A 24,630-nucleotide genomic window follows, 5' to 3' on the forward strand; every position below is an offset into this window, starting at 1 on the left:
TAAAGCTGGCAGGTAAACACATCGAAATCGCATTTTGAACACCATAACGAGCAATGCATCAGGGTTAAGGCTGCGATCAATATCCAATATCCGGATTGAATGTGCCTCTTCCGAGCCCGGCTACCTATTTCTATAACTGGATTCATTTTTGGTATTGAATCAAAAGAACAATGTTCGTGGCAATAAATAAATTTATCTTATTGTTGGTTATATTTTTATGTTCAATATACATAAAAATATATTTTTGTAGGAAAACATTAATTCTAAATCTTTTAATATTCAAGTATTTCATTTTTGAATTTTTTTTTTTATTCTGTAACGAACGACTTGTTTTATAAGAAAATAAGTATAAATAAATCTCGTGGTCGTATAGCAGGGAGTAATTCGGTTTAAGTTTGTTGTACTGTTAGCAACAACGTTTTATAATTGTTATTGTCATATAAAATATAAAGATTACTAAATATTTTATTGATAAAGTAAATTATACATATGACTTATAAAAAGTAAGCAAGTAAAAATTATTTATGTTTTAGAAATCATTTTAGGTTAACATTGTATATATTTTAGAACTTATTTGAAGTATTGCCTAATGTTTTAATGAATTTCTTTTAATATATATTGTATTAAGTGAGCACAATATTAATGTTGCTTTTCCGTTACTATGCTGTTGACTGTATATTACTGCGGGTCGACGTTAAGTAGGTACACACGCGCGGAAACTTCACAAACACTATTTCAGAACATTTTCGTCGCGACGTAATAAACAAAATTAAAATTAAGGCTCTTTAAAAAAATATACAGGTGCTCCATTAATTAACATCCGTTATTTACATGGGAAAAAATGTAATACGCATACGTACACTTAAATATTATATAGTAACTTTAAAATAAAATAAAAAAAACTTTTATACTTAGAACATAATAAAAATAGTGAACGGAAATGTTTTGCTCCCTAGCAGCTGTGTATTTAGCTCATAAGTGAAATGCAATCAAGTCTTACTATCTACTAAAGCATATGTAACTTCATGTTTGTTACATATCATTAGCTAATTTATGTTGGATTTGCTCGAGAATTGCTTGCCGGTCGGATCTTATCTGTCGAGATACTCGTTAAGACGCCTTGCTAGTTAGTTAAGTTGTTAGAAACCGAGAAATTCAACGAGTTCCTTCATAGATTTTCGATTCGTATGCAATTACATTCAATTTATGGTCAGCGATTTTCTGAGGTCGGCGAATAAGCCAAAGTCAATGTTTGACTTTTGAACTAAGAATAGCTTTGCTTTATTTTAGGGCTGTTTATGATACAAAATAATACCTACAATTTAAATATAATGTATAAGTGCATTCAAAAGGAACTACTAAACTAAATATTTTCTATGAGTAAAAGATTTCAATTCATAATATTTAAATAATATTGGTAACACAATCTCATCTTAGGTTTATACAAGCGGGTCGTTGTCCTTCACATCTCGCTGTCCGACCGCGACGCAGGTGCAACGCATACACCTGCCGACCCGCCAACCTACCATAAAATGTGATTCGAACCAACCCCGACTGATACAACTCATCTCGTCCAACCAGTCGGCTAGAGAGAGACGGATTTACAATCACGACCGTCATTAACTCAATATACAGAGGACGCGGTCTATAGAATATCAGTTTTTACCGACGCAAATACTGTTGGAATTTCAACTCTGGGTTAGCAGCCGTAATCACTCACCTGGGACTCACTCTTTAAACAATATATCTTTATATTTCATCAGGCAGGTGTAATTTATGGTACACTCGTCTCGCTTCAGAGCAGTTTTGATTTTTAACTCTCTCACAGTTGCTCGCTGTTTTATTTTACTTCAGTCTGGCTTGGTCTTGCACTTGCTATTTGTTTAGGGTGTGGAGTTGAGTTTTCTTTCACTCTAGTTGAACCATTCTAACGATTTATTGGATTTCTTACGTCTTTTCTATTAAAATTTTACATTCTTTGTAGCTGTATCATTAATTCTCAAATGTGTACTGTAGTGTCATGAAATTTTACAGCTTTAATTGGATTTACTGGTTTGTTCTGCAGTAGTGATAAAAAAATAATAAGTTTTATGATTGAAATAAAACTACAGTAGAGCTGTTATCTCTAAAATTTATATGTTTGTATCAATGTTTTATATTTAATAAGCTGGTAAGTTTTATGTATCAATTACGTTTTATGCCAAAAAGTAAAAAAATTGCAGGTGTTTAGTTAGTAAAATTTGTGATGCATAAAAATCTTGTAAGATATTATAAAGTAATCAAAAAAATTGTTTTCCGTTGTGAAAATATTTAAAAAGTTGTTTTGTGTTTTTTTTTATAGCTATCTAAATAATATGATACAGACTTACGTTTGTACATATGTACATATATAGATACATATGTATATACGATATCAAATATTTCTGTTCAACAATTTAATTTCTATCAAAACAATCATTGTATGTGAAAAGGCTATAAAGCAAAAACTGTTCATTCATTGTTGTCAAAAAATTAAAATCAGATAGAAAAATATCAAATCATTCCATACAAGTGTTTCAAGCTCCATTCGTACAATGATGAGTTATTGTATAATATTAGAATAACACAAATAATATATATAATACATAAAATATAATTCATTCTGCAAAGAGTTTTTATTTTTTGAGGTAGACCTCAAAAATATCAATTAATAAATGTCCGTATATCTTACATGTTAGATTTATGTACGTTCTAATTTAATATATACAATACAAATCAAATGTCTATGTGCGGAAGTCAAGACAGACATAATAAAAGGATTTGAAACGCGCCAAGACGAACTTTTAAAAGTCACGGAGCAATTCGTTTAACAATACGCTTTAATTAAAACCTTCACCGTCAGACATGTACCGACAATTATAATAATTATTTAACTATAAAAGGCACATAGACGTTCGAACAATAATTAAACTAAACTCGTTCAGAGTCAAAAGCTTTAGGAACACTGGTGAAAGTAGATAAATTAATAATGGACATTGTCATATAAGTAACATGATTGATATACACGTACATATGCGCCACTTATAGGAAGCAAACAAAAATTAAACATCGTTTTAAATAAATTGTGAATAACATTGCTACTAAATATAATAAAGACGTAATTTTTTTTAAACAAACAAAAAATTAAAGTCAAATCAGTTCACTATTATCAACAAACTATTTACAACAAATTGTAATTAATAGTAAGGGATTAGGTACATTTATTTTGGTCATGAAAATGTAGAGCGATTTATGGTATAATTGTATCGCGTAATTACAGTGGGATAAATGTTGCTGGTAGTTCGCGTAAGATTTACTGAGGTATATCACGCTAACAATAGGCCGGTATCTGTATTGCAGTACTCTGATCTGGAACTGCATTCGTTTTACTCTTGCCGCGTTCCTAACGGTCTAGACGTAATAATTTCTAAGAATAATGATAGTTTTGATAATTTAACAAAATTTACTAAACTAAGAAGCATGAATGTTTTTGATAAAATGAATTATCATATTGTTAACCATTGGAAAGATATCTTATTGTTAATGATTGAACTATTCACGATGTAGAATAATAGTAAGATCATGATAATAAGAGTAGGTAGAGTTTTATGAAAGCAGTACTAATTGCATTAGACAGCACTCGTACACTGTTATTCAAATGAATAGAAATGCTACTCTTAAGGCAAATGCGTGTTTATAAAAACAAAACATCAGCCACGCTCATTTTCAATTCCACGGAAGGAGTGGTGTTGCCGCTCCTTAGCATTCATGGCTTGTCCGCGCGTGGTAGGTGTATTTAATTTGAATTATCTCGAGCTGAGTGACGGAATATCTAAATGGCCCTCGAAAAACAGCAATAATAAGGTCTAGAGAGAACACTTTAAAATGAAAGGAACTCTTTGTTTTGCATAGAATATTAAAACGGATATTGTTCAAAGCAGCCGCAACATGGATTGCGAATATTAAATTCTGACTCACTCTAGATTAAAAGGAGCGATTTCAGACAGCATGACTAATGCTCGTGGTTTTCTGAAATGATGATTTTTTCTCTAATATGAATAATAATGAACGGATATTACTACTTCGTGAAAGGAAAGACTAAGTCCTTTGAGCATACAAATTAAGACACGATTTAAACGAATGATTATTTGTTTAAAAAATATATTCTATATGAGTAACTGTTTAACAAAATGAATAATTTAAATTCCGTGGATGTCATAACTAAAATTGCAATACAATGTCAAATACTTAAATTACAGTACAGACTTACAGCAATCGGTATGTCAATAATTTTCTTGATCTTACGTTTTTGTACGTAAGAAATGTAATTAGCTCAAATTGAGCGAGTCATTACAGAACCATTGGCTAACGATGTGGCTAGTCCTCTGCCTCGTATCGTGAAGGTTCAGTTTTGGGAGGAAACAAAGCCCTGTTAGAGGCGTAATCATTAACGCTGGTCCGTCGTTACCAGAAGACGGTTTGGTGGCAACATTTAATTACATTTTCGGTAATGATCGTGTTGTTTTTATTTACTATTTGCTTTAATTCTTAAAATAGATTTCTAGGTATAAGTGTGCTTACAAACTATTAAATAAATATGCTTGTATCTTCGCCGCGTATAGTTTTGAATGACAATTTACACGTTGCGGTGTCGCTAATCCAGTCTTGAATGTTGCTCTAAATATAGTATCACGAGATGATTGCAGTTAAACAAGTTCTGTGGTTGGCCTGCTACTTATGTGGTTACAAATTTTTTCTTACTCGCTTTTCGTTCCACTTATAGACTTAGTTTTTGTTTTAATAGTTATGATTCGTCGATGAATATCTGAAAAGCATTCCAATGTTTCGGGATATACATAGAAATGGTTTATTTGTGTACGATCAAAAATCATCACAATAGCACATTTATCTTTTCCGACATTAACGTGAAAATCGCGTCGTTTTTCTGTCGCCATAAATCATTACCATCAAACAAACCTCCTTACGACAATGTCGTCTTTCATCGGACGTCTTCAATCTGGCCTCTTTTATTTCATTACAATAAGTAATTCTTTCGCCTACAATCTTGTCACATCTCTGTAAATACTCAGTAAAATTGGCAATAAATTCCGATTAAAAATATTGTTCCGCATTGGGAATGTGAGCTAACAATAGCCAATGATAGAGATGTCTCTCTATGAAGACGTTCTTTTGGATGTTTTGTTAGATTTAACAATACAGTATTTTATTTGGACGCATGCGTCTACCCACACGCCTCTGCTAATGGCCAGAATTGTATATAGATGTAAAATCGGATGGCTGTTTGTAAAGGCCCAATAATAAGTTCTCATGCGGCTGTAAAAGGCTATTGTTATTTTTTTTCTGTATCGTGGCTTTGTATAATGGGGTAGGTGTCAATCGCGGCGGGCAGGTGTACCGTCCGGTCGTCCAGACAGCCAAGGGATAAAAATGCTCATAATTTAATTCTGCAGCTGCCCGTCAAGAAATGGTCGATTCAAACTCGCATCGCTTCTTTTGTACGACGAATTCCAGAAAAATTTTCAACCGACAGTCATTATTTTTAATTTGTATTTGGTTACGCTCCACATGGGTTGTAATTATATGTTATTTTCTGGCGTAACGCCAAATTAGCTTACTTTTTATTAAATAAAACATACGTGATATCCACGAATTGTAATAACTGAATGCCGCAATTAACTGTTATATCTTATAAGCCGGTACAAAACTACTGTGTTTATATTTATATCAGCCTGACAGCTGCTAATTCTTTAATCAAATTCATAACTGGGAAACTTATATACTTATAGTTTTATACGTATATGCTTTGTTAGATTTCTTTTCAATAATTTTATTATTTCACATTGAAGTTATTTTTCGATGATTATAAGGGACATGTCAACTTGCCTGTTTGAGCGTTCGCCGTTAATCTCTTTTGAATAAAACATAAGATGCTCGATAACGTTCTATTAGGGTTAAAGCACATTATACAGCTTACTATTAACAATGTGGATCGTCTGCCACGGCTTAAAGTAAACTAGACGTACGCGTCACTAATACTCCCTACTCTTATCATGAAAGCTTCCTTCGAACGCATAATTAAATCCAAATAAACATTCTTTTATGGAAAGAGGAAGCGGTAATGCAACGACAACGTGTCCCAACGAAAACAAACTATAGAATGTATTTCAATTACTTATATTGGATTTAAATCTTCATTTTATAATTTTTTTAAACAATAAACATAAATTACACAAGGCACTCAGAGTCACAATCACAACGACATGAGATATTCCTTTTTATTATGTAATATTTGGTAATTTATGTTATGTAATTATGCATTAGAATTCTAAGCAGGATGTTAAATATTTATATATGTGTTGCATCGTTCGCACAATCTCATCGTTTCAATTAACCCGCCCACGCCTTGAATACACTTTCAGATCTCAGTATACAGTCCGATCAATTTGCTTTATCTTTGGGTGACTCTTATCGTCCAATAAAATATTTACAGCACAATAAAAGTCATCCCCGAAATAATAAACCTCATAACTGGATAATGAAAGTTTGGGACGCCAGTGTGATACGGTCTGTTTTATCATTAGGTTTCTAATTTGATGTCGGCTGATGTAATAATTTTGATACTTTTCGGGTTATTTATAAAGGAGTTTGGGTGTTATTAATTTTGTTAGAAAGTTAAATGATACATCATCCTAGTCATATATCATATGTAATGGGTTTTTAAGGCTGCTTTCAAAGTAAAACATATTAATAATGCCCTTTTGTTTTGAGAATTGTATTAAATACAAATGAATTTTATATAATATATACATAGGCAACCGTAGAATTTTGTTCTCGGTTCCTAAATAACGAATTGTGTACGAGTAGAGTTTAGAAAAGGCACAATAATATAACATTAGTTCGACGTTCTAGATGGAATGAAGCTAGGAAACGAGCTCTTTATCAAAGTATACTTATTGTGGTAGGCAGTGCACGTCACGATGTGGGCGGCGCAGCCCCGAGGGTGGCCTACAATTCACTAATACGCTTTGTTTGTCCAACCTTTCTTGTATTGCAACTAACTTTTAGAGCTGCTCCTTTATTGTAAATTTTAAATCATACTAAAAACTGTACACAAACATATGCTTATTGAATAAATTCAAATAATCATGTGATATTGTGATACTATAAATATTTTTTTTTTAACTAAATAGTCTTAACAAATTTATTGCCTCGTCTGAATCAGCATTTCTTATTTGAACAAAGTTGTGGTTTATGTTATCTTTCACTTCCTACTGGAATTCCTTGCGTTGTGTATCTAGAAGCCGAGTACCGTCCGACTGTCACACTTTGAAATACTGATTCCTATCTCGTAACTGTATGTATGATTGGGTCTAATTTTGTGTATTCATTTCACAGGAAGCAATCGCATATAATCAACTCTGAACGCACGACTAAACATTTCAAAGATATTAATTAAGTTATGGTCCATTTATAATAAACATATGTTATTCTGTTTCAAAAACGCCTCCGTAATGTACTGGCCATTTTATTTTACTTATTGTTAATTCAGTTTTTGCATGATACATATTAAATATTTATTTATGATTTTCAATTGAATTTGAATTTAAAGTAAATAATATTATTTTAAATCAAAATAATCCCATGAGCTTTTATTTCCTTTGTTCCGTTTAAAAATAATAATAAACTTTTAATAATTTATTGAGAGAATTTCGTTATTACAAACTAATTTGAAATTCCATGTTTATTTAAACAATCCCGTCTATAATCTACCAATCGGCGTTTATAAAACTGAACACACCGGATCTGAGAGGAGTTATTGCGTTAGTATTAAGTCGTATGTTAATATATGGACACCTGCCGCATATATTGGAATACGGTTTACTGTAAGAATTTTTTTTATACATTTGAGGCTTTATTACAAAAGGCATAAGAGCTACGAAATGTTTAGTTTATTAGTATTGGACGTATACACGGATTTATTTCGATGCTCAAGCGTGATCACTCGTATGTGTAAATTTATTAATAAACTGACCGTACTAAAAGGTTTTATTTCAATTGATATGTAATCGATTTTACTGATATATCGAATAACATAAATTTAAATTCAATCTTACATTCCGATTTTTAGCAAATATTTAATTTAAAAGCTTTTTATTTTTTTTTATAATTCTACTGAATTTTCGAGCTTATAATTAAGATACATTATATTACTTTCTTTTAGAGTAAAATTAAACAATAATAATATCAAACTTAGTGGTTCATGATTTAGGAGCGAAGCTTATTTGTATTCAATTAAATTTTGCTTATTCTAGCCTGTTAAGTTTAAGATCCCAGATGGCAACACGGAATGGAGTAAACAAAGCGTTACTTAAATTCTCTAATACACCAATCTCGTTTCGGCAACGTCAAGATTCTGACCCCATTTATAGCAACAACGGCGTAAAATTTAGCTGCTTCAATAACACAATACAAAGTAATGACTAAACATTATAAACATGATCCGTTTTTACGATACTCAAAGAACTTAACTCAAATGAGAAACAGTAATATTCATGTCCAAGTTACCTAATTTTTAGAACATTTTTAGTGTCTTAGAGCACACAATATATTTATTAATAAGGTTTTTTCTACATTTAAATTCCTATTTATTAAAATGTTCATTCAGTTGATTACTGCCTTGCAAGAATTTTTTTTTAAATTATCGTTGCTGTCAGTAGTTATAATATGACATTAGACCGAACACCCGGTTAGTGACGTTTTCGAATTGTCAGAAGGTGAATAATTATCTGCTATTCTGGTGAAGTAGTGCTTATAAGGTTGAAAACAGCTACAACAGTTTGAATTATATAAGATTTTTACACTCGAGTATAAAAAATACAAGATGTTATTCTGAACCTATAGTTAAACATTATATTAATTTCTTGTCAGCGTTTATTTAAATAGAACATAAAAAGTGAATTTTAAATTTCATTTATGACCAAATTATCTTAATTTATTTCATACTTTACTTATCATGATCCCAAGTAGATATCGTGTTTAAGTTTAATTTGTCTAACAGAAAAACTTATAGACTTAGAAAGCACCGATTCCAACTATTGGTAAACAATTAAAATAATTCCATGACCATAATCTGTTAAATTAAAATTACCGTTACAAAGCACTTATGCAGTAACGGAAATGATCTTACTAGCATTATCTGGAAGTCAAATAATAAAATGTCAGATTTCGCTGATTACATGCTACATACATATGTAGAACATTGACCCTATAATTTGTTAGATATTAATGGTACCGACAAATAAAGATTACACTCGTCAGATTTGGATGACCACATAGATATCTATTAATAATGTTCGACTGCCGACGGTCAGATCTATAAATGATGAGTTACATTTCAGATAAAATCATACTCTTCATCATATAAGATTGATGGACCCTGCTCTAAATTTCTAGTAATTTTATCGTTGCCGTATTGTTTTATATCTTTAAATTAACGTTATAAGAGCTGCGAGACATTGTGCGCAATGATTTTTCTGTTAATTTTTTTAAAGATGGTTTCCGTATACTTAGAAATTCTATATAAATAATAAAAAATAATTAATTTAAAACGATCCTTAACAGTTAATTTTATATATTTCAATTGAAAGGAATAAACATTTATGTGGTTTGTACATCGAGATTCGTTCTTGAGATAATAAAACCAATCTAGCTAAGTGAGAGTTGTAAATACAGCACTCGAGAAAACGTACAGGATTTTAATTCCCTGCATACATTAAAATAAAATCCTTTAAAATACATGTTACTTGCACTTGTCTGATTAATATCTGTTAGCATGGTTGCTATAAGATACAAGTCACTGAGCACAGCAGATTACTTGCGTAATTAGAAAGGCTATTGTTTATATATTTCAATAGTTTTTTTTTTTTTAATAATAATTCATCTAACATGCTATGTATAGAATACATTACAGTACATCTCTTAATTACCATACAAATATGAATAATGTTAAGATCTTTATTTTATATTCATACTAAACTGCCACGTCATCGGAATGTAATACAGCCTTATATTAACAATTAAATTCATATTTATTTATGGAAATTTATTATTTTGTAATGGGATATAATAGCAGTCATCTTCGTGTGATTATTCAATGTATATTTTTTGACTTTATATTTTTTTGAATTACATATTTAATTATGTTTTGGGCGAGTTTTTAAGAAACCAATATTAAAACCACTATTGATATGTTACGTCAACGTGACGTTGTTTCTTTTTAAGTCAAATTATCTCCAGTTTTATAATTGAACTAATTGACTGCGTCTCGAAATTCAAATCCGGTTCTAATGGTTGTAGGTACCTAACTTAAATGGCTCACATAACGTTACAAATAAAAAAGCTATCCCAAAGCCGGGAGCAACTTTTAGTTAAAAGAAAAATAACACAATGCAGTTCTGATACCGTTCTGTTGATGTTTTGGCATTCAATATTTTTTTTGCAATTTTCGAAACTTTAAAATTGGAATGATTAACCCGTCAGTATAAAAGTAGTTTTTTTTTTATTTTCACAATTCAAACCGACCATAGCCCTATAAATTGCTTCTTGTAAAGATAAATAAAAAAGTTTCACTTGTAAAAGAACGCAACTCTAATGACCTTAGCAAACAGAAAAAAATAGATGTTGAACATCGAAATGAGACCACACACTCGCTCGCCTGTTCATCTCTTGTTAGTGTAATGATATGCACATTTGAATCGTATACATGGAATAGTGCCTTAATACCACGCACAATATAAATAAAAACGCGCTACTGTGCTTGTTGAATTAAGTACCTTGTTTAATGAAATTATGTTTTGGATTTCACCTTCTCGGTAAGAGGAAATCTTTTAACAATATTTGAATTCCAAACAGTGTTGAGTTACTTAACTTTTAATGAAGATACTGTTATGTGTACAGTTTTAAAATTATTGAGAGCTATCACAAGGTACGATGATTAAATTTATTATATTGCATTTAACTATAACTTTGGATTATTGCTTAATTCGAATACGAAGTGGCTTCTTTTATAAATAGTTTGTATTTTCCCTAGAAGCACCCTCTTTCTTTAAATACGGGCCAAATTATTGTGTAAACTGGCTCGGTGCCCGCTAAGGAAATCTTGTTTTCCATATAATACTAACGTAATGTCATCGTTTTTCATAAAACTTTGCATAAATATAAATCTTTCGCATTTGTGCTTTGTGACATCGCGATTGCTACATTTTACAAAATATTATGATTATGTAAAATTTTCCTATCCCTAAAAATATCATTCTTAGAAAGATTGATTAAAAAGATAGGAAATATATCTATAATGATATTGAGCTAAGATTCCGCAGCTAAATGTGTTTAGCATGTTTAATATGTATTAACATAATCTACGTTTTAACAGCGATATTCAACGAGGACCGGCAATGCACGGTGGGGCTTTGTTGAATTTTATGTTGTAAAATCATCTCTATGTTATGTGCAATAAAAGTTATAGCAATTTGCATAAGTTTGTGTGCGGTCATGTGTACTCTCCATGAATTGTAGGGTAGAGGAGACAAGTATTCGTTCTAATCTGCATATGGATGTGGCCAACGCCACACATCTTATTAATTCGACAAGCCATTCTGAACATTAAAACAAGGCGCTACGTCCTAATTACCCATAACAATTACGTCGAATAAAGTATTCCCTTTTAATTATCCGGTCTCTAGTCGGTATGCATAAATAAAGCTATTGTAAAAGAATTTCATTAACAGAGCGGTTTATTTTTTCAACAGCTGACATTATTGTCCGAATGATATATTTCATGGCTATTTACAAATACAAAATATTTTGTAAATAAAGATCTCATCACTTTTATTATTATGTGTGTCTCTAATAAATTACGATTTTCTAGTTACAGCAGTGATTGATGTGTTGGTTCAGGTATAATTTTTTCATGTTTATAGAAAAAGCCTCTCCCAAACACAAACACTTCTTTTATACAGATAACAATGGACTCCGAAACTGGCGAGGCGAATTCAAATCGGTCACGGCTATTTAACATTCTTAATCGCTATTTTTGTATTCTGTATCAATAGCCGTTAATAACAATTTCATCTCATTAATAATCAGTGGAGCGAGGGTGGGTGCTTTTACGTAGTTAAAAGGGCAATATTCATATTACTTTTGACTGTAACGTGCACATTAATAACGTTTAATGTTATTATTTGTGTCGAATAATGCGTCGTGACATAAAAAGGGTTCTAATTGTTATGGCGGGAACGTAATTTATATACCCCAAATTAATTATTCCACCAAACCGAATATGAATTCGTCTATAATGTATTAAAGTGTATCTGTATTATATAACGTTATAAGTAATGTTTGGACAGAATATATACCTATATGTATAAAAAATTAAGGGGTAATTATTGAAGGTACAAAAGTTTTCTGCATTCATGATTCTATTTACGTTAATTTATGTCGACAGCCGCACTACCGCAGACCCGCTAAGCGGAGGAAAAATTAAGTAATTCATTCAACATAAAAGGGTAGAGCTGTATTTGACGTAAAAAAGCAGGGTATGAAGGCATCATTCGAAATAGACTCGCATGGCTGAGTCCCAACGGGCGAATGCCTCGTTCAACCGTTCAAAGCATTCTTATTCCGATGTTTAGATAAACATTAATATATCCCTGTTCAATTCTATCTAAAAGTTCCCTTGTTTCAATTATGTCCGGGTCATGATTTGTATATTTTATGCTAATAGGTTTTTTAATGGTTTTTTTATGCAGTCCAACTATTCTAGATTATAATGTTAAATTGTTTGTTGTGTAAATTTCTTTATAATTTTTTATAAAGTGTGATATCCTATTTTTGAATTAAATAATTATAAATATATTTCACGTCGTAAGCGTTACTTACGTATTCATTTAATTGAATAACGATGCGTACACAATCATTTTTTTATGCAAGCTTGTCAGAAAAAACATTTTTCAGTGCAAAATAAAGATTTATGTCAAGAGGTCTAGATTGCTTGGGCCTTCGTTGTTACGAATGGCCACATGAGTGCTGAGTAAGCGAAGTAAGGCAGTAGACTCAACGGCTAATGAAGATATGCGAGTGCACTCGACCATGTAAACAGACGCGGCTCGAGGCTCTATTTCTGTTTGCTCCCGCGGGATTAGTAATTTAAAAGTCAATGCGGACACTCGAAAGGGTCAATCGCGTAGCGCCTGGTGTATTGAAAACAGATACCCTTTTCTGTATTCTGGCGGTAGCCCATGAAAGTTATAAGGGCTGAGTTGTTGAACTATGTAATTGACTTGGTTCTGCGGTCGCAGGCTTTGTTCGCCTAAGGGCGGATAATCGAGAACGCCTCTGGTTAGCCCTAAATGATGAGAGAGAAACAATACGAAGTTGATATGTGGACTCGCCAGCCGGTCCCTTGTTTGATTTGCAAAGAGCTATTTGCCTAAAGACTGAACTGAACAGGAAATTGAAGCCGACCGGCAGTTTCAAATACTCCAACTCTTGTCCAATTACTTCCTTTCAACAATTTAACTCTTAAACAAGTTAAAACGGCAATCGTTTAATAAAGGCCAGCCTCCGTTAAATGTACCTTTTTTTGACGAAACAATTTCCGTCTGACACTTTAACTACAGTGAAAACTAATATGTTACACAAAATTGAAAATAAAAAAGTTATGGCGGGAGACATGACGCCAGTTATAAAATAGACAAAAGCGTTTAGCTTCAACACGTATAGTGAGCTATTTAAGTCTGAAGCGTTCCCCGTGCCATCAATTTTATTTTCTCGCACAAAACATGTCGGCTGTCGCAACGCATTATGCCGGGAGTGCCACACGCAACATACGAATGCGTTTTATTTTTGTAAACGTGGATGTTTCCAATGATTGACTTATCCGGAGGTAATTTAAGAGGTACTCGCGTCATAAGCGGTCGTGCGAAGCACGGGGCCGCCGCGCACCAGCTACCCGGGGGAAACTTAATACTAACCGTTCATCCACGCCATGCACCAAGAGTGACAGGTATTAGAATAAAACTACTTTATGGTGGTGATGCATATAAAATCTTATTCTAAATATTCTGGGAATTTAATGTCATTGATTTAAATAAACAATGACAAATGATATGTAGTATTTTTAAAACGTGTCTGTGAAGTAATTATTTTTAAACATCCTATATATCTACATGAGACAAGAAAGGTTGTTGTAGTACATTTTGTTCTATGTCGGTTTTCGAAGCCGACCCTCATCTATCTTAGTTAGAAACGAAGTCGATACATTCGTTGTTAACTTGAAGGAAATATTGACGGTCACATTTGATTTAAAAGTCTTCTGTTTTAAGAGAAAACCAATACGGATGTGCCATCTGCGTGTTGTCTTTTTCAAATGGCCGGGAATACAACGAAACTTGATATGCTACTCTCAACAGGATGAGCGAGATAAAAGGAACAAATACCATTGTAGTGAATTTAAATAGCAACAGAACGTGACTTACAGAAATAATCAACGATACAAGTATAAATAGGAGAAGTTTAGCAACACGAAAAAATAATAAACGCGGATTCCAACAGCGGTAGGTGGCTCATCGCATCAACATAATTCAATCGTATGAACCATTCGCTACCAAAAGAGCATCAAATTTATTACAATGCTTATACGACGACCCCTGCCTATTATTTATGGCAGTCGGTCTGTCACAAAAAACGGACGGGTGCTTCGAATATCTCAGCGGGTAACTTTTGAGTGTAAGCTGCAATAACACGCACTTCCTACTCTGGGAAAGAACAACAGGCTGCAACACACTGTAGACGTTGTGCCTTTCAAATTTTGAACTATTTTAAAGCAGAGACAAAAAGAATACATTTCCTCTACTACTCTCATACAAGTGAACTGTAATCCAGATTTATTGAATCCATGGTTGTATTGAAGAAAGGTTTTAATGCGTAACATGTGGTAGCCAATGTGGGAACCCCGCCAAGACTGCCTCACAAAATGACTTGGTTACTCCATTGTTATGTCATTATTATGTACGAGTATATTTAAACTTTAATTTGTTTAAATAATTTCAATCATTGAATAAATCATACAAATGTTTTTTTTTTACTTAACAAGCAATGGATAGTCACTTAACATTTCGGTAATACCTATCCGAGTAACATTAATGAGTCTGTTCACTAAATGTTATTTATCAAATATTTTGAATAATAAAATGTTCAGGGGCAAACACTTGTATTTATAAAAGAATTCAGCGGATATTAAAAAAAATACTAAAGAGCACTGATGTCATTGCAGTTGCTTTAAGATTAAACCATGAAGTATTCTATAGACGAGCCTTTCACGGTACCCTTTTATTATTAAACAACTCTTAAAGGTATTTTGGCTCGACTTAATTATTGTAGGAAGTCCTTAAAGAGTAAAATATAAACCATCTGCGCTATTTACATTAAAGACATATTCAACAAAGCAAAGACTGTCATTCGGGAGCGATCAATTTTAATCCCAAAAACGAGACAAGTATCACGAATCGGGTCAACGGCTATCTTCTCACGTTTGTTGACGACTTAAAATGTGATAATATTTATTAAACGGTTCATTCGAAGACCGACGTCTATAAATAAGATTGTAAGGCCATTAGCCGTCTTGGGAGATTTACTATTTAAGGTAATCACATTTTTTTGGTGATGCGGTTGATTGTGACTTTATAAAGCAAGGAATTTCAAACTTGATGCTATCATTTTTATTCAAGTTGTAATTGCTATTATAACTAGATGGTTAAAACTTTGGTTTTAATAAGCTTCTTGAAAAACAAGTTGAAGTATGTAATGTGGTCAAGCTGCGAGTTAAGCAATCAAAGCGGTTTCTGGATGGGAATGCCGAAAGCTATGTGACGGAATTTACGGTTAATACTTTTTATTTGTAAATCATAAGGCGTAATCCAAATAAGAGATAAAACAAATACACACTTTATTTTAAATTTCATAGTTATAAGTAGATTAAAAGAAACATTAGCCTGTCAGAGGGTGACAAAAAAATCAGCTACCGTTCTTATGAGAATTTGCCGGCCATCTGTCGGGAATGCGATACATCGAAAATAATGTGCTACTTAACGCTTAAATAAACTGGTGCGTTTACCCCCACCGACCCAACGTTCCGTATAAATCATATGATAATTGAATCATATGCTGCGTGTCAAAAGTAATTAACGAACGCTGCGATACGCATCTCGGGACACATGTGCTTTTTTAATAACGTCGCGTCTCAGTTTCCTCTCGCACACGCGACCCATGATTCAGATAACATCAAATATCATTACTTTAATACTTATATAATTTGAATTATTATTTTATTCACAGAACCATGATTATCTTAATACATTCAAATCGTTCACAGAGCAAATGAAACAATTGTGATGTACTCAAATAAAAGGAATACCATTATTGTAAATACAAAAGATGTACATCTTTGTTACCTTTGTACTGCTGAATCGCTAAACGATTTTTAATGGTATTTGCTGTAGAGCTAGATAGAATCCTGGAAAAGTTCATTAATTACTTTTTGAGATATTAACAGGTATCCAAGTGAACGGAGCCTGGAGCAACTTTAGTTGCATTTAAAACACGATTCAATTTAAGAACAATTGATTTATTATGTAGGTGAACTAACCTACTACTATATATTTATAGTGTATAATTTTGTTTTCATATAACTAACTATTAATTATAATAGATAACCGTGACACGTTGTCTACAATATTTCATGCTAAACCAATTTAAACATCACACTATCAATTTAATCCATCTTGAGCGGGACGTAGTAAATTTATTTCTAGACAAAGACCTTTATGGTGTATGTTTCGTGAAAATATTTCCCACGAAATAAGTTTTTGTATTAAAATATAGGAATATAAAATCAATTAAAATAAACCGTTCCTAATGTTATAAAATCAGAAAGAGCCATTAAACACGTATTTCAAAACTGAGTTTTTTCATTCTACTTGGCTCTCGAGATTAAAATATTGGAGGTATTGCGTGTTCCCCCAACCTGTAATGAGGCCCTTAGGAATACGAAGTAATATCTTAATATATACCTTGGCTCAGGGTGACAAATACAGGGCATTCGCTTGGAAACTGTAAATAATTTATAACCGTTTGTTGTACGATATTTCTAACACAGTACGAAGATTAGATAGGGCTTGGGCTTGACTATTTGTGCGTTGATTATACAGTAGGCAGCCACACAAGCTATATATTGCTAAATAAATCACGTATAGTTAGAATTCAACATTCTATACAACAATTAAGCGTTATCAACCACCAATAACAATATTAACAAATCAAGTGCTATCAACCGACAGCTTGTAACTGACTAAAACTATTTCTAACGCACATGCTTTAGATACTCATAATTAGATCAAAAGTGTTTTCCACATTTAAACTTTAGTAAATTGTAACTAAAAAACACAACGTCAAGTTATTTATGTAGGATCAAAGTTAATTAACTGTTTTAATCTTCAAAGAATAGTCACGGCTGTGTCAGGACACGTAAAAGTGGTCCGTTTACGAGTCCCTGTATTAATTTATATTGTCCTGGAAACAATCGTACTCTCTAAGACGGAACTAAATATGAAAGAGATCATAAAAGCTGTCGTAAAGACTGGTAGAAAGTGGCGAGCGTGCTTTTTGAGTGCCCCGCGATCGGCACTTTGATTTGTTTGAGGCAGCTGTTTGTTGTGTTAATAAGTTAATTCGTCAGAGTTGACGGCGTAGAGGATTTATATGCGCTTTACTGGTTGCATATGTGCGAACGTTGAAATCTGTAGCAGACGAAATCATGACGTGTGCACTGAACTTTGAACAGACATGCTGATGTTATTGTAATTAAAACCTTTATCGTTAATAAAGAAAGCACACAGGACATTGTCGACGCATTTCTTGTCAAAGTAATATTTTTATGGTTTAATGTAATTTAGTAACAATGATATATATTATTTAGAGAAATAAAATCAGAATTCAAATATTTTAAGCTACGTTTAACTATTTACGTGCACGACTGTAAGGCAATGTCATCCCTAAATAAATAGTTAAGACTCAGTATCCGACAGCGATTTGTGTGTATCGATGCTTCTTTAGAAGCTTAGTTATAGGCTATTGAAACAGTAGCTATTTCGAATTGGGCTTAAAAGGATAATCATTTTAACACCCTCTTTGGACTAAAATAGTACCAATCAACATAGATGTTATTACTGTTTTTTCAAGGGGATGTAAGTTCGGATGGATGCGATGTAACTTTTTATGATAGTCTTAAACTTTCACCGATATTACGTGTTAAGAAATAAATATTTTATTTATGGACAGTTCGTTTGAAGAGTTGATAACCAAATGTTGATTAAGGATTAGGATAAGTATGTATATGTGGTTATAAAGTTCGTTTATATGCAATCATTTAAATCCCTGACTTATTTTATGTACAATGTGTTTAAATAAATGTTTATTTGGGTGTTAAAATACGAAGAAAGCACTCCAAATTAATTAATACAAGAACCTTCTTAACAAATACAAATAAAAATGATTAAATCAAATTCCTCGACCTCAGAACAGGTAGGTTCTTAAAGTTTATTCCTATGAGAACAGCTAACGTAACTGTTTTATTTGTATACAGAAGCTAGCGTATACATGCAGAAAGTTTATTTAATTATGATCTTTATCACACTAGATTTAAGAGTTACTTTTTCAAGAGACATTCAAACATCTTCAAATTTAGATACTGTCGTGATTCACACTGACACTTCGATTTGACAGCTACTCTAAAACTTGTTAAGTGCCATTGAAACTCACCTTTATAATACTTTTCAAAGTCAATATAAATAGTAAAGTGAAAGTTTTTTTGCCCTTAATAATAATAAACTTATACATTTTACCACATATACATGCGTAAGTGTTTGGTTACTTTAAGTTAATTAATTTTTTTTTAATCCAAGCAATAAGGTATATTTCATGTGTAATATTTTAACATATTCCCCTCAGAATAACATTCTTTCAAATTAGAATCGAAAATTATTATTCCCATTAAAATTATACCATGAGTCATATTAAGCTTATTTCGTTAAAGTGAAATACAATCATCATAAGAAAAGCAAAATTGTCAGTTTTATATTAAAAGTGACATCTAACAATTTATTTGTACAACGTCAACAAAGAGAACGTCACAATACGAAAGTGTTATCATATGAGAATTGGAACACAATAAGAGCGGCATAAAAAGTCGATGTCACGTATTGTAACGATTCCTAACTTCGGATGTTCGTGTGTATTCTATAGCAGTAAGTACTAATTGGAGACACGTATACACGGTTTAAGATCATAAAATGGTAGTCCTTGTTTGATAAAACGTCACAGGAATACACAGTACTTGTTTTTGCAACACATATGTACAATAGACAATAAAACCTCGTCAATTTATTGATTATTGGTTATATATAAATAATTTATTCATAAATATATCCTACATTTAAGATTAATAGTTTCAATTTATGATAATTTGTGTTCTGATAATTTTAAGAATCTCATTGAAGAGTTCTTGTCATAGTTCATGTTAATAGTCAGAATTAAAGTATTAAGTATAAATAACGGTCTTGTTTCTGTTGAGCCATCTACGTATTGCAGTCGCTTAAAATTGAAACTATGATTAAAATTCAAGTAAACATAATAAACATTGAGAATTTTTATCTTATATTCATTCTTTTCTACTTCTTAATATGAATGTAAGTTGGGTATTTATTATCGATTATTAGGACTCCCTTCAGTAAAATTAACGTTTTTTGTATAATTATTATTTTTATTGTAGGAACAATAAAACTTTGTTCCTAGGTATTGTCCAAGGCACCGAAGTATACTTGTGAGATAACAGCCAATATATCTCTGCTTAACAACGAGTAACATCGTATTTTACGAGCGAATGGCAACAACCTCTGAAATATTACAGTCTATGTGGTATTAATCCCGTACCATATAAATACTATGGCTTGACAGCAAATAAAGAACTGGATAAAGAACGCATGTGGGTAATATTGTGACTGTCGCCGCCATTGTGAAGTTAATATCTGAATCCAACAAAAGCGTACTCTCGATTCGAAAAACGAATAAAAGTGATCGGGCGAGCGTCAGATTATAGGCATAAATTATTAGGCACTTTTGTTCAAATAGAAGTTGGTCGCGACCCATTCAATTACTCAGCTCAGTAAGAAGTGTCGGGTCTTTTTCAGATATTTGTGTAAGGGATTAGCCCGGAATATCTGTGTCGGTATCTTCGTAAGATAAGTACGAATATACGTCAACGTCGGACAACTAAGCCGATTATTTTAAATGTATTCACTTCCTTAATGGACGTCGTTTTTCACTCGCACCGTGACTGCGCTCTGACTTACTGAAGATTTGGTTATGATCCGGCCAATGACTGGACGGTATTATTATTCTTATTTTATTAAATTGTCCCTTCTTTACGGAATAAGATTATGACATCATAAACGTACCTTGAGAAGATTTATCTTTCTAAAAATTAAAATTATAAACTTATTCTTTGCCCTTTGAAACATTACATCAAGTGGTTCGGTAGATACTATAAAATATTATATAATATATATGTTATTTAAGAAGTTTTAGGATCAAGCTTAAAATTTTTGTTTAACTGAAATATAGTAGGAACTAAACTGGCAACCATGCTCTACTCCCACCTGGTGTTGACTAATTTTACACTCGTTCGCCTGCATTGTTACGTGCTATTGAGACTAGACTGAAGCCTACATGCAACATGCCCCAACTGGAATTATGAATAAAGTTTAAACTTTCTTCTATATCTTGCCCGTAAAACATGTTGAACATTAAACATGCATCATCTACTGTATATAGCAAGCAAAATTTTATACACGTATATGTGTGTTATTATTTATTGTAACTAAAGTTAACAATCAGGTATATTACGGCGGCAGGTGTTTTCATAAATATGACTAACGCTACACTTTTAACAAAATGTAGCCAATTTTTGAGAAAGGCTTAAAGAAATTATTTTTAAAAATAAGCGGTGACGATAATGGAAGCGTTTTCTCAAAGCTTCGCATCTAATCGTGAAAGCAAAATGTGTGTTATTTTTGACAAGTTAACAATTTCGCAAACGCACCTGTGTACGTTGCGACAGGTAATTTTGTTAATGTCATATATAAAAATATATTTTTTTATACTGAAACGTAATTGCTTTGCTTAAATTAAGGCTAAATGATAAATAGAAGAGGGCTAACAACAAAGGACAACATTTACAATTCCAGTTTACTTTTCTTTGATTATTTATCATTTGCTATATAACACTAATGATTACAGTAACAACAGTCTCCGAGTCTATAACTTCATAATAAAAATTAAAACCGCGTGATTAACGATTGCGTGGAATATTTTTTTCCCATAAATAGGGTGACTCTAACTGAGGGAGTCTGAAGCAGGTGGGTATCTAATTTATGAGGGGGTAAACCCGTTATAGGGGCTTGAAATTAAATATTATGGGTTTGCATATTTTTTTAAACAACATGACGTGACATGTGGGCGACCGTTTGTTAATAATCGCCTTTTTTTTGTTAATTTATAATATAAACAAATTTTATATATTTTACTATTAACATTAAAAACCTTTTTACTAGCCAGGTAACGTAAGCTGTCCAGTTATAAAAGTCAATATATCTAAATTACATGTGCTACTGAAAATTTCTCTTTTCCTAAAACAATCAAGTAAGTGACAAGTAATTTTCAATTACATTAAGTTGAATTAAATTGATTGTTATACTAATGAACTACATTGCTACTGTTATGTACCTACATCGGGATAAGTCCGTAGAAATAATAATAGGTTTATAAAACTGATCAGTTAACACGGTAAACGAAATTGCTTTATAAGTTTATAATGTACGGGGCAGCACGTCACCCTCGCGTGATCCGAGGTGGGGCTTATATCACTTCTCTACATCACGTTACCCTGTTATTACAGGTTGCGTTTGGGAATGTGTTTTTTTATTAAATGGAAAGTCTGATAATAATTAATTGAATGTTATTATCACTTAATAGCAATAGCTATTATCTTACTAAGCTTAGAACATAAATGAATTAAGGAGATATGTGCATCCATCCAAATGTGCAAGTGAATATTACAAATACTATCTAGAATTAGAAAAGAGTAACTAACCAAGAGCTACATTAAAAGATTTCGCTAGAATACATAAATAAGCTAAAATTGGCAGAAACTGTTATTTATATAATATATAATAAAATAAAGTATTTATTGTTCAACAAAACGAATTGAGTCACAAAGCTAAGTAAAAAAAAAGTTTTTTTTTTATATATTAAAATGTAGTTTACCAATAATTAACACTATATCTAATTAATTCTATGTTAAACATTTTAAAATAAAGATTTGGGTGTAGGTGATTTAAAATTTTGTCTCCAACTTAAAGGATTTCGAATTTTAAATATTTTCGAATTAAGTTTAGAATTGCGAGTCTAGACGAGGTGCCTATTAATTAAAATATAGTAAGGTTATTAAAACGTGAACATGTACCGGAGCGGTTAACGCGATGAACGGACAAGGGTTCTCAGAACCACAAGTTTTGTTTTCTAAGAATGAATGTTTTGACTCATTCAGATCTCGCATCTGTGACTTTTTATTCGTATAAAAAGACATGTTTATTTGATGTCGAGTGCACAGTTATAAATTCTCGTTGAGATTTAGTAGCTCCGGTTTTTAAATATCAAATACTAGTTTATTTGGAATTGGGTCAAATAAAATCATTTTATTGCCCACTTGTGTTCTTTATATTGTGATTAATGTTTATTTTATGTTACGGAGCGATTGCAAAACAATAATATAATCTTAACATTTAAGTGATAGTCATTGGATCTCTTTGAGAATTAAATAAAATTCCTATAAAGATCTGCTTCATATTTTAAATAACTAAAGATGAGATGAGGCTGCAATAAGATTGTAACAAACGTGTCCCTAAATAAACCAACCCACGTGTTCTTAACGCCGTATAAAACAAATAATAACCTGTCTATACAAATCAGTAAGAATACTACCTACTAAAGATTAACTGGAATGATACAGCGCAATAAGTGGCAATAAATTTCAAAACCGGCTCGCATAACGCACATGAAATAGAAATAAAATATTAAGCTCCAATGTTTTATATTAAAATAAGTAGACGTTAAAGATTTAATTTCATTATAAAATATTTGCGTATTACAGGTTGATATAAATATGACATCGGAGAATTACATTATGAGATAATTGAGTTAATATCATGAATACATGTTGTTCCCGTTTTAAAAGCAATCAAAATATCGGCCGCGAGATGCAAGCCAATTACTGGATAAACTTCGAATAGAAATGCAAGAGGATCTGCATTACATTATTCCTCAGCAAAGCGTTTCGAGTCGCGAATCTTAAAAGCGATGGAAAATTTAAAGACTTTCAAAAGAAAATTAAGGCAGCGGAGACTGAAAGCGCTACTGCCAAAGTTGCAACTTTGTTACGTACACATTGAGCTACCTCGTTAACGTGTTGAAAAAATTAGAGGGTTGAGACTTGAATTAATCTGCAACTTTTAATGCAAAGAATTTGACTCTGCTAATGAGCATCTCGCATCTAAGGATCCATATTTTTGAACTAGATATAATACTTTCACATATGTTATTATTAACTTTGTGGGTGTTAAAAATTCCATAGTTATTAATTAGTTTACGATATTGTGTACACGTGAAATGTTGCTTCATAAAGATAATTTTAGAATGAACGCAAGGTAAGTATCTTATACAAAATGACAAATGTCCTATGACACATTTGTCTCGGCACGACTATGTAGATCTCGTTTCTATTAATCTCATTTTTAATGTCAAAAATTTTAATTTTATTTTCCTCATAATTAGAGGTCATCGTATTAATACTATCGTATTAAAATAGACGTATCCAGAGCTCACAACGATAACGTTGAAGCTAAATTCCCTTCATTTCTCAACCACTCACCAGCCGTCACTATATAAACGATTCTAGTTTCTTTTTTGTATGCGACCGCGGGAATTACAACATTAATCAGGCGAAATGAACTCTTTAGCGAAATGTCAAAAGGTTTACCCGGATCTTCGGTGTTGCGGGCTTGCTCAGTTGTTTCAACAAAAGAATGCTCCTTTACTATCCAACAATCAGCGTATTTAGCACTTAAAACAAACGCTCGCAACCAAACAGCTTTCTCTTAGATAAGACTGGAACTTTGGTCAACATTTATTTAGGCCCAAGTGATTGTGAAATTGAATGCAAATGTATTTAATCATTTTCGTTCCATTGTTTCTTTTAAGCTTTTATCTTTATAGATAAATGTTCAAAAGACACTAATATTTAACTTTTATTGTTTAAGCACATGAATGATTTCGAAATAAATTTTTTGTAACATGAATCATTCCAGCACTGAGATAGAGTTAAGACCTTTCACTTAGTTTCTAATGAATACAGGAGATACGAAT

At 32.0% G+C, this 24,630-nt stretch overlaps 1 protein-coding gene across 1 annotated transcript in view; it reads left to right on the forward strand.

Moving 5' to 3' along the window:
• Positions 1 to 24,630, forward strand: part of LOC116779000 (toll-like receptor 6) — a 43,804-nt gene that overhangs the window by 3,862 nt on the left and 15,312 nt on the right. The window lies entirely within an intron of this gene.

Source organism: Danaus plexippus, chromosome 6, assembly GCF_018135715.1.
Source record: "Danaus plexippus chromosome 6, MEX_DaPlex, whole genome shotgun sequence".
Classification (NCBI taxonomy): Eukaryota; Metazoa; Arthropoda; class Insecta; order Lepidoptera; family Nymphalidae; genus Danaus; species Danaus plexippus.